Genomic DNA, 16,808 nt, shown 5'->3' with positions numbered 1-16,808 from the left:
AAAGTAAACCAAGTTTGTTTCACATACAATAATGCGTACGCCAAGGGCTTTAAGTGGGATGAAAAAACAGGGACGGTCTCTTAAAGGGGCGAGGCCACTGTGATTATGGGCGTGGCTAAAAACAAGTAAGATAAAAATCTGTGCTTAGCATAGTGTGCCACCTAATTTGTATTTTGCTGTTTCTGTCATTGCATTCAAATATATGATACAACAAGTAACACCATACCTATAACAAGTCAGGACTATTGTCTTTGTCAATGGTTGTTAGTTGCATAAGATAAACAGCAACTATGGCTTGTATATAATATTGAAAAAGCTTCCACTTAAAACCCTGGTGACACCACGACAATGTCGCTGCTCCTGAGGTTCAGAAAGAGATGAGAAATCCAGAGAGAAAATGACTCTCTCTAAAGGATTTTCCTCCCCCCTACAACTCTCACCTGGCATGACGTCAAGCCTTAACCTCTCCACTAGTTAGAAGTGAGCAGTGTAAGCAGCACACATCGATGTGCCTGCTGTCACTGCAGTCCGGGAAAAAACGTACCGTCTGTGCTAGGGTACAAAATAGAGGCCGATAAAGACATGTTTCGAGGCCTCCGCACAGGTGAGACCAGGCCCACTTAAAGCCTTCCGTACGCCGTTCAGCGAGAATTAGGGTAGCATTGCTATCTTCAGCTGCAGTAACACCAATGAGCTACTGGAGAGTTCATGACATTTCCTCCTATCCCATTACTGGGTGATTATTGCTTGGGGGGGCAGGCACTAGCATAAATTCAGCTCACTCTGTCTAAACCCTACCATGAGAGGTAGACGGACTCTGGATAAATGATGCTCACCAGAGTACCATCAGTTACTTTGTCTGGACAAGAGATTTCCGTAGAAGGGGGTGGGACTACGGAAATGTTCTAATGTTCTAAAAAATTACTTAAATCTTCTGGACGTTGAAAAGACTTTGAGAAGTTATCCTTTCAAATACGCATCGTCGACGGATCAAAAAGACCATATTTGTAGCCTAAACTCCGTAGTTGAGGATGAAGAGCAGTGAATTCTTTGCGAAATGAGACAGTTTCTTTGGCGAAATCTTGATGAATGAATATTTTGTTTCCATTTACCATCAATGAAGGAATTTCTTTAGCTGTTTTTCTGATTAGAACCAAATGATGGTGTCGAAGAACTTTGAAAATCATTTGTCATGGTTTTGTGTGATGAGGGTTCCTATGTGAGGGAATCCTATGAGCTTTGTTGATTTCAAACCTTTCTGAAAAATTAATTTGTAAAAGACCCCGCAATAAATTCTCCAAATATAATCTACAGTTAGTTCCCTCAACATCTTCAGGTAAATTAAATATGCGTAGATTGTATTGCCTATTATGGTTTTCCAAGTCCAATAATGCAGAACACAAAGGTGACATTTTTGTTACAAGTGGAGTAAACGTGTTAATTTTGACCGTATTATCTTTTATTTTAATGGAGTTATCCGATATTTTCATTGATAGGCTGGCCATTTCTTTACGTACATTGTTTGCTGCAGATGCAATCGTGTCTGTATTAATACGAAGAACCTGAGGAGGAGAAACGTGTTGCTGCCTCCATTTATTATTAATAGCACTTTTATTTTCCATTTTCAAGTAAAAAGAGTCAGAGTTATACTAGCAGAAGCAAAATAACGTGTGAACAAGTTAATGCAGTGGAAACACCTTAGAAATGACTGGTGCAGCAGCTAAAATGAGCTGGGGAGTGGCTAGGCACAAGCCATGCCCTTTCCTGAAAGCTGTCTCCGCCCCCTTGTTGACAGAAAGCATGGCTGTACCTGGAACCAGTGCAGGGAGCAGGAACCAGGTGAAGAAAAAACCCACTTCTGCAAGGCAGAATCCACTGAATTTGCTCGACAGTACTGGTGAGTGCTTTATAAATGCAGCGACCTCCTCCTGGGTGAGTTTCTGACTCAAAATTCGGCATTATATGACGAAAAACGGGCATAAAACGTGGAAAGATTCATGTGGCGGCCATCTTGGAACGCGCGCTTGTTTCAGATAACATTTTAATGCACCTGGACACCAGGAGACATTAACAGGCCTGGCAGAAGTTTTGTAGGGCCAGAGGACATCGGGGAAGCAGATAAAATGGCAAGTAAACCATCAAGTAGTGGGCAATAATGCAACAAGATTATTGATAATGATGCCAGGTTTGATTTAAATGAAACATCTATAAATATGTTTTGCTGTAGGTCCTAAGGACCCTGAAAAGGTGGTGCCTGGGGCATAATGACCATACTGCGGTGACCATATCCCTTTACGTAACACCCCTCCCCCCTCCAACACCACCCTTGTGACTGCTCTGGACATACACACACCAGAAGGCACAGACATAAGGGATTCGGACACAGGAGGAGATAGACCCAAGTAGACTTGGACGTCACACAGTATGTAGGTATAGGTAAGAGGATGCAAGCGGATAAAGACAGTGGGAGACAGACAAGAAAAACAGTGTGTTGGACCTGTCAGCCTTAGGGTTGTCTTCCCCTAACTTTTTGCCCTTTAGCCTCTCATTTTTACCTTACCTTTTGTTGGACTTAGGACTCTGGGCGCCTCACCACTGCTAAACAGTGCTGAGGTGCAGGTGCTCTCCCCTAAAACCTTGTGAGGCTGGCATATCTGCCGCAAGCCACTGCTACCATTGGGAACCTCCCCTTATGGGATAACTTCTGACAGGGACCTAATAAGTCTGTCATGTTTGGTCTTGTGGGACTCGGGGGGGGAACCCTTTCCAATGATATATGGGGTTTGGGCACTACTATGCTAGGGATCCCACTTTTATAAAGTGGGCCTTTTCCTGCCTACACTTAGATTAGGCTCTGCAGATTCCCCCCTCCCCTCTGCATACTGATAGCCTGCCTGGGTTGGGAGGTGGGAATGGTGATTCACACCTTCTTCCCTGGGATGAGCTGTGATGGGCTGCCCACTGTAGCCGTAACGGCCTGTCTCTCGTCACTGTGACAGCTAGGTCAGGGAAGGCAGGGAACATACCAGAACTCCCTGGACTCTTCCAGAAGCCCCTGCCCCCAGACCCTTCCAGAGACTTCTACCACTTTCTAGGCCTTAGACTGAAAGATATATAAGGGAGGGTCCTGGCCTCACTTCTTTGTTACACTGCTGGACCCGGAAGAATCCCTGCTGGAGTGAGGACTGCTGCGCAAGAGGATTGCCACTGGGAAGGAGGCTGACTGCTCCAAGGAACTGCTGCCCCACAACCTGCTGAGCTGCCCTACTGTCTGCTGATCCTGCCCTGCATGGGAGACTGCAACATCACCACCAGAGTGTCTCCACAACATCCCAAAGGAACTACTTTTCTTTGAACCACATTTTAAAAAGTCTTCAGCCTTTTAAAGATTGCCTTTTTGGGACTGCACCCTTTTTAAGCTAAAGGAAACTACCTGTCCTTGGACAACAGCGTTTTAAAGACTACTCTTTGGAACAGCAACAACACTCTCAAGATTTGCCCTGCAACACTGTGCCTACCCTCAGCACTGCTTGCCCCGTGATCCTCCCGAGGGCTCTATGATTGCCTCTGCTTCTGGTGCAAGCCGACTGAAACTGGCCCTGAGGTCACCGCCACTGGGACCGGAGCACGGTTTGTAGCGCTGAGATACGGAGCGTTGTGTGGCAGAAGGCTCTGTCGTTGCCCCGGACTTGGTGGCACTGTTAAGCGCTTTGCTAAAGGAGCGCTGTGTGGCCGTGACCCCCACCCGTGCACCGCCTGCTGAGCCCGAGGCCCCAGGGGAAGAGGAGCCTCGCACCCGCGCCCGCAACCACCACCCCAGGTAATGCCTCAGTGCAACCAGGCTGCTGCGAGGGGGCGGGGTGCGGGTTGGCCGGGTACCTGGAGTGTAAGTTTTCTGCTTGGCTGGGAACCGTCCTTCACTGAACGGCCTATGGGGGCATAATTACTTGGTAATTGACACTGGGGCATTTTTTGAGCATTACCAGCAGCGCCTGGGCAGCCGCACTTCCTACGCTGGGAGCATCATTTCTATGAGAGGCACACTTATTACGCTACAACGGAACTTTGGCCTAAGAACCTTCCCCCATTGAATTTTGACCATAAGAACCTACCTCAAGTGAACTTTTGCCATCCAAGGACACTGTGAGAAAGACATTACCAGCAGGAGCCCTTGGCACACCTGAGCTTTTGGTGATTTGATCAGGCCTGGGAACTGGATTCATTCTTATTGATTATTGATCTTGCTTGGAAACTGGAATCCTTTTTTATTATTGACCTTGCCTGGGGCTGGATTTACCTGCTTTTGGTTCTCGCATAATTTTTAGATAAAGAAATTCTTATTCTTATACAAAACTGGTGTGGTGTTCCTCTTGTGAGTGTTTTTACTGTGTCATCGCCGTTGTGTGTTGCACAAATACTTTACACATTGCCTCTGAAGTTACGCCTGTGCTGCTCTGCGCCAAGCTACCAGGTCGAAAACGGTGGTCCCTACTTGGACTAGGGTGCATACCCCTGCCAACTAGAGACCCCGGTTCTAACACAGTGGCACAGGCAGATAGGGAAAAGTGGTCACAGGAACAATGGGAGACATGAATATGGGGAGACAGGAATATGGGATGACAGGTGCAAGCGTGACATGGAGACATGAGCATACATTAAAATACAAGAACAGCATAAAACCAGAGGGACAATAGTGCATGCACTGATATAGGAAGACATAAACTAAGGTACATTGAGGTAGGACAAATGAACCGCGACTCTGAGAGGAACACACAGTGGGACAGGGAGAAACATATTCTAGGGCAGGAAAGCACTTTGTAGGCGGACTCATAGAACTTGAAACACTAATTACCACATGTTTATTTCAATCAATGTCTTTCTCTTGTTTGTGCTCATTCACACGTGGCATTTATCAATAACAAGGAAAGCACTTCAAACACAAGCTTATACAAATACCAATAAAATGATTAAAAGACTACTAAAGAAGAATTATAAGCTCAAAGGAGAAACACAACCCACTGGACCATGACATAATCAAACTGATTTGTATATGACTGTCCTCTCTTTAGAATCGCACAGTGGGTACACTAGGCACAGTGGGTAAAAAAACACAATGGACAGTAAAGCCAGGTGAGAATAATTCAAGCATTGCCTCCATTACCTCGCTGGTTGTTGCAATAGACATCCAGAATGTGACAGGTATGCCTAAGTGTGAATCCTGTGCTCACTGTGCCACACGACTCAAGCTATGCCACTTTGACGAGGTCTCCGTAGGCTGAAACTAGTTTGTGTGCTCATGTTCTTTCCAGGTAATTTGGTGTTGAAAGTTCATATGGATATAGGACTAAGACTGATTTACATATGGCTGGTTTTAGTCTAGAGTGGCACAGTTAGAGAAAAACTGTGGAATGGAATTTGGCCCTTAGAGATCAACAATGGCTAAGATTAATTCAAGCATTCCTTGCATGACTATTTTGCTTTTTCAAGAGAAGTCTTTAAGTGCTACTTAGAAGCTCCTGAGAATTTATAGATCATTTCAGTAAAACAATGCGTGTACGACATAAAGAAGTGAATGTGTGATGAATTTTGAAAGATTCTTGATAATCACTCTAAACTCATCATGGGACCTGCAGAGTACATTTCAACACCCAGCTAATATACCTGGGCATTTCTGACTTTTGCTTCCTACATTGCATTACCACCAAGTACTACGACCCAGGACAGAGTTCTCTTCCAAGGGAATCCTCATCAAAGTCATAAGCCCAGAATATTCTTGCCTAAGTGGGAGGACCCCGGAACACATATCACATATAATATACATATTTATTTATCAAAAAGAAAAGGAATGTACATAGTCAGTCATTTGTCATTTGTTCTTGCACCTAAGATGTAAATAAATATATTAAACTTGCTGGTAATGTAAAGACTGTGCCGTCTCTTTCCTTTTCTGCTAGTGAGTTGACTTGAGATGCCCTCATGGATGCTGGAATCTTTAGGGGTGTTTTGATATATCTTAATATATTTATTACATCTTAGGTGCAAGAACAATGGACCTACATGTTTCGGCATTAGCCTTAGAAAGGTATAGAGTCTCATGGTTCAGAGTGTCAATTTAAAGGAACAATCCTTTTTCCATCACCAATAAATACCATTTTATTTTTGTAGATACAAGCTTTCATTTCACATCGGCATCTCTATAAGGGGTATTTCTTAAAGATTTAAGGTTTATATCATATGTTTTGCTTTTTATCACATATCTGTAAAGTACCATTTGGTCCTTTTCAGGCAACTTTTCTCACAACCATGTACAAAAATCCCAGCCAATTTCGGTACAGTACGAATACTATATTCTTACTCACATGTGGGAATTGCATTGTGTACAAATTACTATTTACACACAGAGTGCGCTGGGAAGGGTGAACCCGCACCATGGTCCACATGCCATGTTGAACCGCAGTGTAGGCACACTCAACCCATGTACTCAACTTATACAATCAATCAATCAATCAATCATGCCATTTGTATAGCGCACTACTCACCCGGGAGGGTCTCAAGGCGCTTGGGGGGAGGGGTATGCTACTGCACGAACAGCCAGGTCTTGAGTTGTTTCCTGAAGGCGAGATGGTCCTGGGTCAGCCGAAGGTGGATGGGGAGGGAGTTCCAAGTCTTGGCAGCCAGGTAAGAGAAGGATCTTCCTCCGGCGGTGGCTCTTCGGATGCGTGGTACATACCCATGTACTCAACTTACACATACCTTGTTCAAAGAAATTTGAAAACAGATCTTCATATCAAAGAATGCAAATATATCTAAGCGCGTACAAATATATATAAATATATATATTTTTTTATATATATTTATGCAGCCTAACTTAAGGCTAAGAAATACCACATTCACATTGAGTTTTTATGTAATGAACCTCTCACCAGACTCAAACCTTTCTGTATAGCAGAAAAAGAATGGATACTTTGCAAAGCACAGTCTTTAATGAATGAAAAGTGCAAGGAAATGCAAAGGCATTGTTAGACAATAGGCTGCATTCAAAGCATATCAAGCAAATACTGGCACCTTGCCTTTAAGATCTCCAGGACCTCCAGTATCCCATCATTCCCCATAGGTGACAGTTAGGTCAGTACTTTTTTATGGTGACATGAAGAAATAGAACAAAGATGTGTATGAACTGCTGCATGCGAGATTCATCCGCGGAGATGGACGGGTTGCTTATATCTTTGATGAGGTTTCCCCTGGAAGAAAACTAGGATTACAGGTAAGTAACTTATTCTCCTCTTCCAGGGGATACTCATCAATAGTCATATGCACTGACTAAAGTAGCAAGCCCATCCCACACATCTGAGCAAACTCAAGCAGCTGTAATATCATCCTCCAAATATATTTCTTAAGGAGACTTACCCTACTTAGGTGTCTGTCTGAGTGTCTAAATCTAGACAGAAATGCCTTGTGAAAGTATGCACTGATCTCCAATTAGCAGCTTGTCAAATTTCAGAGATGGGTTATTTTCTTAGTAGGGCCGCTGCTGCCGCCTTGCCACTTGTAGAGTGGGCTTTGTGTCTGGAAGGTAATTGGTTGTTGGCTAACTGGTAGGTGAATAGAATACACAAAACTATCCATCAGGAAATGGTTTGCTTAGAGGAAGCAATGCTTGTCCTCATAGGCCCATAGTTAGCAACAGACGCGGCTAACACAGGAAAGAGCTTTGGGGTGGGGCTGGAGGGAAGTTGACAGATGGCAGGATAGGTAAAATGAAATATAATAAATAATTAAAGCCACTTACCTAGTACTGGCCGTCTGGCAGAGTCAACGACGCAGCAAGCTCAAGGTTAGTAGTTTTACTTATTTTTTTATTTCATTTTACCTATCCTGTCATCTGTCGACTCACCCCCACCCTACCACTCTTACCTGTGCCGGCTGCGCCTAGTTAACAAACAGATGGTTAGATTGGCTTATAGTCTTAGTCTTGTCTAAATAGAAATTAAGCACTTTTTTGAGATCCAATAAGTGTAAAGCTCTTTCAGCTGATGTGGAAGGATTAGGAAAGAACGTTGGGAGTGAAATGGTCTGGTTAATGTGGAAATCAGACACGATTTTCAGAAGAAAACTCAGATGAGTTCTCATTACTACTCTGTTAGCATGGGAAACCATGTAAGGCTCTTTTGCACAGAGAAACTGAATCTCACTGATCCTGCAAGCCAAAGTAATGTCTACTAGAAAGGCAGCCTTCCAGGTAAGGTGTTGTAAGGATGCCTTTTGTATATGTTTGAATGATCGACACATGAGTTTTGAAATGATCACATCTTGGCCCACATGCATCATTGTAGGAATTTGCGATTCCTAAATTGCGAAAATTAAGGAATCGCAATTTAGGAATTGCAAAATCCTATGCATCAAGAAATTGAAAAAGTTTTTCCGATTCCTTAATTTTCTTTATTTGCGATTCCTTAATTGCGAATCGCAATTAAGGAATCGCATTACATTGATTCCTATGGGCCTAGAGGCCCATAGGAATCAATGGGAAGGCATTCTCATTTTGCGAATTCGCAATTAAGGAATCGCAAAATGAAAATGCAAGGACCCCCCCCTGCACCCCTGAAATGTCACGTAAGTACATTTTACTCACACACATGTCCCAAGGGCATGTGTGTGTGTAAAATATAAGTTTAAAAAATGCACTTATGTGCATTTTTGAAACTTTTCGCAAATTACCACGAAGGTTTGCTTCATGGTAATTTTCCTCTTCCTAATTGCGAATTCGCAATTTAAAAAAAATCATGCATAGCATTTAAGAAATCGCAAATGTTGCGATTTCTTAAATGCTATAGCAATTTAGTAAATCGCAAAAAATTGCGATTTCTTAAATTGCGAAATATGAATAAAAAATTATGCATCCCAAAAAATGTTTTTGCATTCGCAAACGGCCGATTTCTGCGATTCGCACCGTTTGCGAATGCAAAAACCAATGATGCATGTGCCCCTTTGTTCCTTAAGGTGGAGAGGGAGAACGTACAGATGGGAAGACCTGCTTCAACCCCTCTAGGAAGTCCTTTACTATAGGCACTTGGAAGAAAGACATCTGTGTAGGAGACTGTCTATAAGCAGTAATCAGTGCAAGAGTTACCCTAATAGAGAACAACTGCAGACCAGAGTTGGCTAAGTGGAACAGATAAGGTAATATTACATCCTCCTGCCCGAGAATTGGATGCAGTTGAATTTGAACACGCCACATGTAAAACCTTTTTCATTTGAAAGTGTAGGAGTGTCTGATTGATGGCCTTTTAAACTCCTTGAGAATGTTCATGCATTCCTGTGAAAGGCCTAAGTGTCCATACAGGAGTAGTTTAGGAGCCATGCTGTCAAGCTCAGCCAGGGAAGGTTGGGATGGAAAATCCTCCCTCCGAGCTTGTAGAGATCGGATCTGTATGGCAGCCTCCTGTGTGATCTTTCGGACAGGTAGAGGCGGTCACCACTGGCGAGGCCATTCCAGAGCTATTAGGAATATTCTGGTCCAGGCTTGGTATAGTTTGTTGATGACTAATAGGAGCAACCGAATGGAGGAAACACGTAAAGAAATGTCCCAGACCAGTCTATCAAAAGGGCATTCATCTTTGTTCCTGGTCGGTAGAACCTGGATGAGAAGTATGGCCATTTTTTGTTGCTTTCATTTGCAAACAGTTTAAAGAGACAAGGGAACCCAAAGGTAATACACTAGGGACCTTGGGCGTTAGATTGTTACTAAAGACAAGGGTTCCTAGAACATGAGAAATCAGGATCGCTCAATATGTCTGGTTCTGCAGTGATCGCTCAAGATCACCGCAGAACCAGACATATTGAGCGATCCTGCTTTCGGCATTATCCCAAAGTTGCCGCATTCACCATCCGCGACGGCAAACAATTCCTGAGCTTGAGAAGTGCAAACCCGTTATTCCCTGGGTCCACATCCCGCTCGGGTTTGACTGTATCCCCAGTCTACCTAGGAGCATATTGCTCCTGACCTTGCTTCGGCAATTGTATAATTTCCAAGACAAACATGGTTTATAATATTGTCCTGAAGATGATGCCACATATCTGAGTTTTGGCATTGAAACGTCGACACCCCTGTACCATATGTTTTCTAAATACTTACAATGTATTGCACAATGGTACCTTGAAATAATTAAGTCTGTACACTGAATACTAGTAAACAGACCGCCTCGTTCGCTCTTGCCTAAAAATTGTTGTTCTGTCTTATTCTATGTGGGTCACAGGCTGTGCCCCTTGATATTACTCTTGATTCGTTGTTATTGTTTACATTTTGAAAAAAAAATTCCTGTCCGGCTGGACAAAGAACATATTGGCTATTCAGCATATGTTGATTCTCACCCTGATTTCTCATGTTCTAGGGACCCTGTCTTCATTTGCAAACAGGCCTATTTGCAAATGTCCCCATTTCAAAAAATATCTTGCACGAAGGGGCGTGTTTAGAGCAAACCTTCCTAATACTGAATCAGATTGGTGTATATTAATGTTTTGCGATCAAATTCCAGTTGCAAAATATTCTTCTTTTACCACCTCCTCAAATGAGGAGCGAAGCCATTTGCAAACAAAATGTGTCCTCAAAGTACCTCTTCCCCTTTGTGAATGCTGACAAAAAATTTTTTCAAGAGAAGGCAGTGGTTCCTTGGACTCTTCAAAATGAAACTCACACTTTAAATATTTTTTCAAATGCATCCCATTTTCTTTTAATTGAAAATTACTTTATTTAAAAGCAATCATAAACAAGTCTGTCTGTACACCTCAGCAGCTCACCATCCCAGTGATGGCTGCAATTCCTAGTGGGTCACAATTTTCAACCTACCTCATTAATACTTATGAGGTATGTTGAATTGCAACCAAGTAGGAATGGTTGTATGCTGTAAATCCCCAACCACGCTTGCCTGAACAGCGCGGTCTTATCAATGACTGCGTCTTAACCACACATGCCTTTACAACAAATTTTGTTGTGATGGCATACTTAGTAAAGGCATGTGCGTGGTTAAGGTTCTGCCCTAGCCTCCACCCTGAGCCCTAAAACCCAGCAATCTGCCCTGAGTACATCCCCCACCCCAGCCCTAAAAACACTGCTGCCTTTCCATGACCTTAATTCTAAAACCTGGCCCCCAACCTTGAAATTGACCCTGACCCCCCTGCCCTGATCCCTAAAACCGTATCCCAGCCATTACAAAAGTACCCTATCCCCCGTCCTGAAGCCATAAAACACTGCCCTGCAAACTACCCAGTCCCCCACCCTGAGCCCTAAAACTGCCCTCCCAGCCCTATAAAGTACTCTGACCACCCGCCCTGAGCCCTAAAACCTTAAAAAGTTCCTTGACCCTAAAACGCCTAAATAAAAAAGCCGTTCCTCGTCCGGGCAGGAAGTCACCTCCGACCTTCCGCCCAGTCTGCAACACCTCTTAACCTTCGCTCTGAGTCTAGAGCGCTAATTACCACTAACAGCTAAACCACGCATATGCGTGGTAAAGGCATATTCGTGGTTTGGACATGCGTGGTTCTGCCTGAACTGTTTAGCCACAAGTAGTTTAGGCTGTGTGGTTAAGGCTGTTTCCCACTAGGCTTCAGTCATTTGCGTATCGACCTATGAGTGCATAGGTTGGTTTGCTTCTTCATGTGAAAATCAGGACTAGGAGGGTAAATTATTTGGGGGTGGAGTCCGCAGAAAAAGGGCTAATTAGACAATCAATACAAGAACTGGTGGTGTAGCTGTTAACTCATGTCACAGAAGAATTGCACCTGTAATCAACTTTATTACACACCACAGAGCCTAAAAACGCTTCTATAAGGTATTTGGACTGATGTTTTTAGTAGCAATATACCTCTGGGTATATAGCGCCATACTCTATGCTTCTGTCTAGAGTTGGAGCATTATTGGTAGACTATTTTCTTGGAATTAGGTAAAGTATGTACAATAAACACTGCCAGTCATCAGATGACCAATTTTTGGTGACAGCTGATCTGTAATTTTGAAGTCTAAGCCTTTCTTCTTTTGAGCCCAGAAATGTGGAGCTTGGCAACTGACTCTGTGCAGTGTGTCATGGTGTGTCTCTTTTATTGTCCCTGGACATGGTCATTGTGTGTGAGGGGTATTGGCATATATGCCGAGAGGTACTCTGTGTGTAGCCCATGGTTTGTACTGTGCTCCAAAGGGATTGAGATAGTCAGTGATTATTCTGTTCCTCTTTCCTTCCCATACCCTTGCACTCGTCTCTACCTTTGCACCTCACTGTATCAGCCTCTGTAAGCCAGGAGTTGTGCATCTGGTCTTGAATATTAATGAATCTCCTTCAATGAAGTAGGACTATTTTTGTGTGTGCACCTTGGCTGGATCAAGCCAGATGTTTCCGGTCAGTTTTTGGCCAGTGGCGGCTCCTCCACTATGGCAAAGGAGCATCGCCTCAATGCTTTCAAGCAGTGTGAGAAGCAAAATCATAAAATTATAATAAATTTCACTTATGATCATTTTATTTATTTTAGGCTGCTTTGCGGGCAGGTGGGTGGGCACTGCTGCTCTGTGAGCAGCACAGTGGAGGAGTGGTTTTCCCACTCCTTAGTGCGCAAAGTCTGTTTGGTCGGCCCTCTCAGGCCGCCCAAACCAGTCATGCGCTCTTTCCTCTTTTTCATGCAGGTTGAATTACAGCCTGCATGGAGAACATGCCCACCCCTCCAGCCCCTGGCTGAGTGCCGTGTCATAGGCGCTCAGACCAATCACAGCACTGCATTGCAGGCTGCCTGCTTCCTGTTCCTGTTCCTGTGATGGAAGCAGGGGAGCAGAGAAGACATGGGACCCGGCAGGGGCAAGACAGGTGATTTTTTTCCTCACTTCCCTCTGCAATTGCGACTTCCCGCGCAACACGCAACCCCCGTACCCGTCCACCTGCGAGCCATGCCGACCACGACTGCTTTTGGCCTGAAACAGAGACACCTAAACAAAGGACTTCCACCACTAGCACATCTGTTGCTACACACCTTCTCAAGTGAGGAGGGCTGCCTACCTGCGGGCACTATTCTGTGGGCTGCTTAAGCAAGGAAGAGTAAATTTAGCAACAGCAAGTGATTGACTGCAGGAGCATCTGAGCCAGTCACACAAACCCAGTAGAGGTTACAAGATGCTTGTCATCACCACAGCATCCAGATTGACGTCACTTTTCAGGACATTGGGTTTTGGATAGCTAATTTGCACCTTCAGCAATATGTGCTTGGTGCGGACTGAATACCTACAAAGGTTCAAGTGCAGCTAAATCGGAGTCACCCGTCAACCCATAGTTTAGTTTAATAGTTTATAGAGCGTTCACATCACCCTGGGGCATCACGGCTCTATCCAGATAGACGTATAACCTAGAGGTAGAGAGATGAAGGAGGTAGACTAGCCAAAAATTAAAACAGATACACCTTCAACTGTTTTCTAAAAACATTATAACTTGTTGTTTTCCGTAATTCCAGTGGGAGTTGGTTCCAGTACTTTGGTGCCAAGAAAGAAAATGCTTTGCCTCCCATCCAGACCAGGCGCATTTGAGGAATCTGGAGCAAGTCCTGGGCCCTAGATCTAAGGTTCCTGCTAGGAATATATTTTTACGTGATTTATTCCGTAAGTACACAGGGCCAATGTCGTTAACTGCCTTATACGTTAAGCAGCAGATCTTAAAGAATGATTTTTTTTTTACTGTCAGCCAATGCAGCTTCTTCAAGAGCGGGGCTGAGGGTGAACCTGCCAGTTGATTAAGGTTCATTCTAGCGGCAGTATTCTGCACCACCTGCAGTTTGGCCGGCAGAGTCTCTCTGACTTCCGCCAGTAGGGCATTACCATAATCCAAGCGAGAAGTGACCATTGATTGTACTAGAGTTCTCCGATGGGAGACGGGAATGTAGGGTAATATTTTCCTCACATCCATCTCCAGAACTGTTCCGGACGTGACAGGCAGAAATGCAAGTTCACCTTTTATCTTCAAGGAGGTCCCTGCACTAGCCACATGATAGGATTGAACCAGCGTCAGAAAGCTTGGCTGCCTGCCCGGGAGGATCAGGGAACTATCCAGGACCGAGGATAAGAACTGTTATTACTGAAGTCTGAAGAAGGGAGAGGCATACCCAGAACATGCCCGAGTCAGCATGCAGCTACAGGCCCAGCTCCATGTGCTGCCGTGAGGCCATGTATTTGTAACACATCACCGGAAAAGCTCGTCAAATCGTCCTCCGCGCCACAGTGTCACACTTAACTGCTGCTCCTGCATCTTGGCCACAAGTGCTGAAAGCCTCGTGGACTCCACCAAAGACATCACTGCAGCAGCTTGCACGATGAAACAAAGTAAAGCATTCAAACCGATCTGTCTGACATGCAGCGCACAACATACACTGCCTGGCTGTTTTTTGTTAGGAGTGCATGGGCATACCGATAATACTGTTTTCTAAGACCTATATTTAATAAGCACTTCAACTTTACTTGAATGTAAGACATTTGTTTTTAGAAAAGATGAAACACAAACTGAACAGTATTTTGTATTGCTTTTTGTCACTGATCTAACTATTTCTAGCATTCTAGTCCACTCCTTCCCCTAAGAGAAGCCTTCTCGGCCCCTTCAAAATAAAATCCTTAAAAAGGAGGTATTTGGCATCCTTCTTCAATAACATCTAGATGCGGCGGCTCCAGGTGCAACGGGTTCGTAATAAGCATTGTCCAGCTCTTCTTGAGGGTATTTGGCCCCAGAACACTGGACATTAGTTTCTATTAATGCATTAATATACCCTTTCATTACCTATACTTCATGCATATGCCTGCAATGATGTGATTGAACCACGGAGTCAATATTTATGAACAGTACAGAAGTGCCAAGGACAGTAGTTCCCTTCTGTCCAAGACGCTTGCTTCTAGTGTGATACCGTTCAGAACTTTATTCAGCTCAATTTGTAATTTGAGGCCACACATTTAAAACAAAAATGGCGCCAGACTATAGTTGAGCGCTAAATTCAGACACTGCATTTCCAAATCTCCAGCTTGGAACCGAATGCCTCCTACTTTCTTTATATGCTATACACTTCGAAATAAATGACCACTAGAGCTTTTAAAAAATATTTTTTTCGGGACTGTGTTTGAACGAGGAAGTAGAAATGCAAAGCACCCTTCCTCGTGTATTCCAAAAACAAGAAAACTCATCATTCATAGGCCAAGCTCGTGGCTGCGTCTCTTTTAAAGGGCCCCTCTTTTGAAGGCGCTCCATGCTGAGCTTCAGAAGCGCAGCAGAACGCCGAGCCTTTCTTCAGATGGCGTCTGCGATGCATGTATTCATGTAATTCAAAACATTTTAGAAATGGGTAAACCAGGTACTTAAAATCCCGGTGTGCTGCGGAGAATAATGAACTGTACGTCTTGTCTAAGAAAGTCATTTGCAAAGGTGAAGGAATAACCTTCACAAAATCGCAGGCAGCATCGTCAGGAGCTATTTGACAGGTGCAGCTTCCATCCATCTAATTTTATGATGAATTATTGTAGAACGAGCGAGTCCTGCTTAGATTGTATGTTATAACATTTGATCTCCTTGCACTTGAAAAACTGTGTCAGACAGACATGTTAATCAAAGAACATCAGTGCTGACCTGAGGCAAAGTCAAATTTTGCATTCACCAAGGAGGCCAATTACATATCCTGGACTTGCAGGCTCATAGATTGGTCCAAAAAACAAAATGAGCGAGGATGGCTCTCAGTAAAAGGTGGATTGTGTTGTTCACATAGGTTCATAACTGTTGATGTGGGATAGCATTGTGTGTCTTTCTGATCAGACTAACTTTTAAGCACCAAACGGGCAAGTAAAAAATCATTAAAGAACTACAACAGCAGCGAGAGGGTGTGTGTGTGTGGGGGAGGGGGGGGGAGGGGTATTGTAGAAGTGAGCATCAGTGACATTGTTGCCCACAAGAGAAAGCCACATTGCTGTTTTGTAACTCGATTGAATCGGGTGTATTTCTACACGATCTGACCGCCCACCCGCCCCCCCTTCAAGAGTTACAGATACTAGAGGTATTGATACATCTGGGAGGGCCAGCAATACTAATGATTTTGTGATTTTGGGGAATAGCTTACAGGTGTTGGCCTTTCCACACTGATTCCGTCATATTTGTGCCCAATATTTCACACTGATATTTGTGCTGCTGCCAAAAGTAGCGACCATCTCTGGGTAAAACACCATTGGGGCTTTCATAAAGGTAACTTACACTTGAGAGTAATTTCCATATATAGTTCACTCTTAAATGTTTGAGTAGCTTTACTGTTTTTGGGTATTGACAAAATCTGAATGTAAAGTTACTAGAAAGTGTAGATTTATGTGTCTCCACCCTCTCAGTTTAGGAGGAAGTGACTCAGAATGTTTGTAATTTACAACCATATTGTTACTACCTATAACTCACAACTGTATTTATGTCTGGCAGGACATCTATATTCAGGGAAAAGACTGGGTCGCAAGGACGGAGACACTGCATGGTAGTGAATAGGAGTCTTCCGTACATGTGGCAGATTCTTCATACATGGAGCAGCGACCTCCATTTGGCAGTGCTAGACCTGGCTTTTCCAGCAGGTTTACCCCCAGACTTGTTACTTTTTGGCCTCCTGTTATTGATTCTGTTTATGTTGCTTTTAGGACTTTGGGCACTTTACCACTGCTGATCAGTTCTAAAGTGCATATGCTCTCTGTGTAAATTATCATTATGGATTGGTGTTTCCATGATTGGCTTATTTGATTTACTACTAAGACCTTAGTACAGTGCACTGTATGTGTC

The sequence above is a fragment of the Lissotriton helveticus genome, chromosome 2_1 (assembly GCF_964261635.1).
Source record: "Lissotriton helveticus chromosome 2_1, aLisHel1.1, whole genome shotgun sequence".
Taxonomy (NCBI): Eukaryota; Metazoa; Chordata; class Amphibia; order Caudata; family Salamandridae; genus Lissotriton; species Lissotriton helveticus.
Note: the sequence above shows the minus strand (reverse complement) of the source record.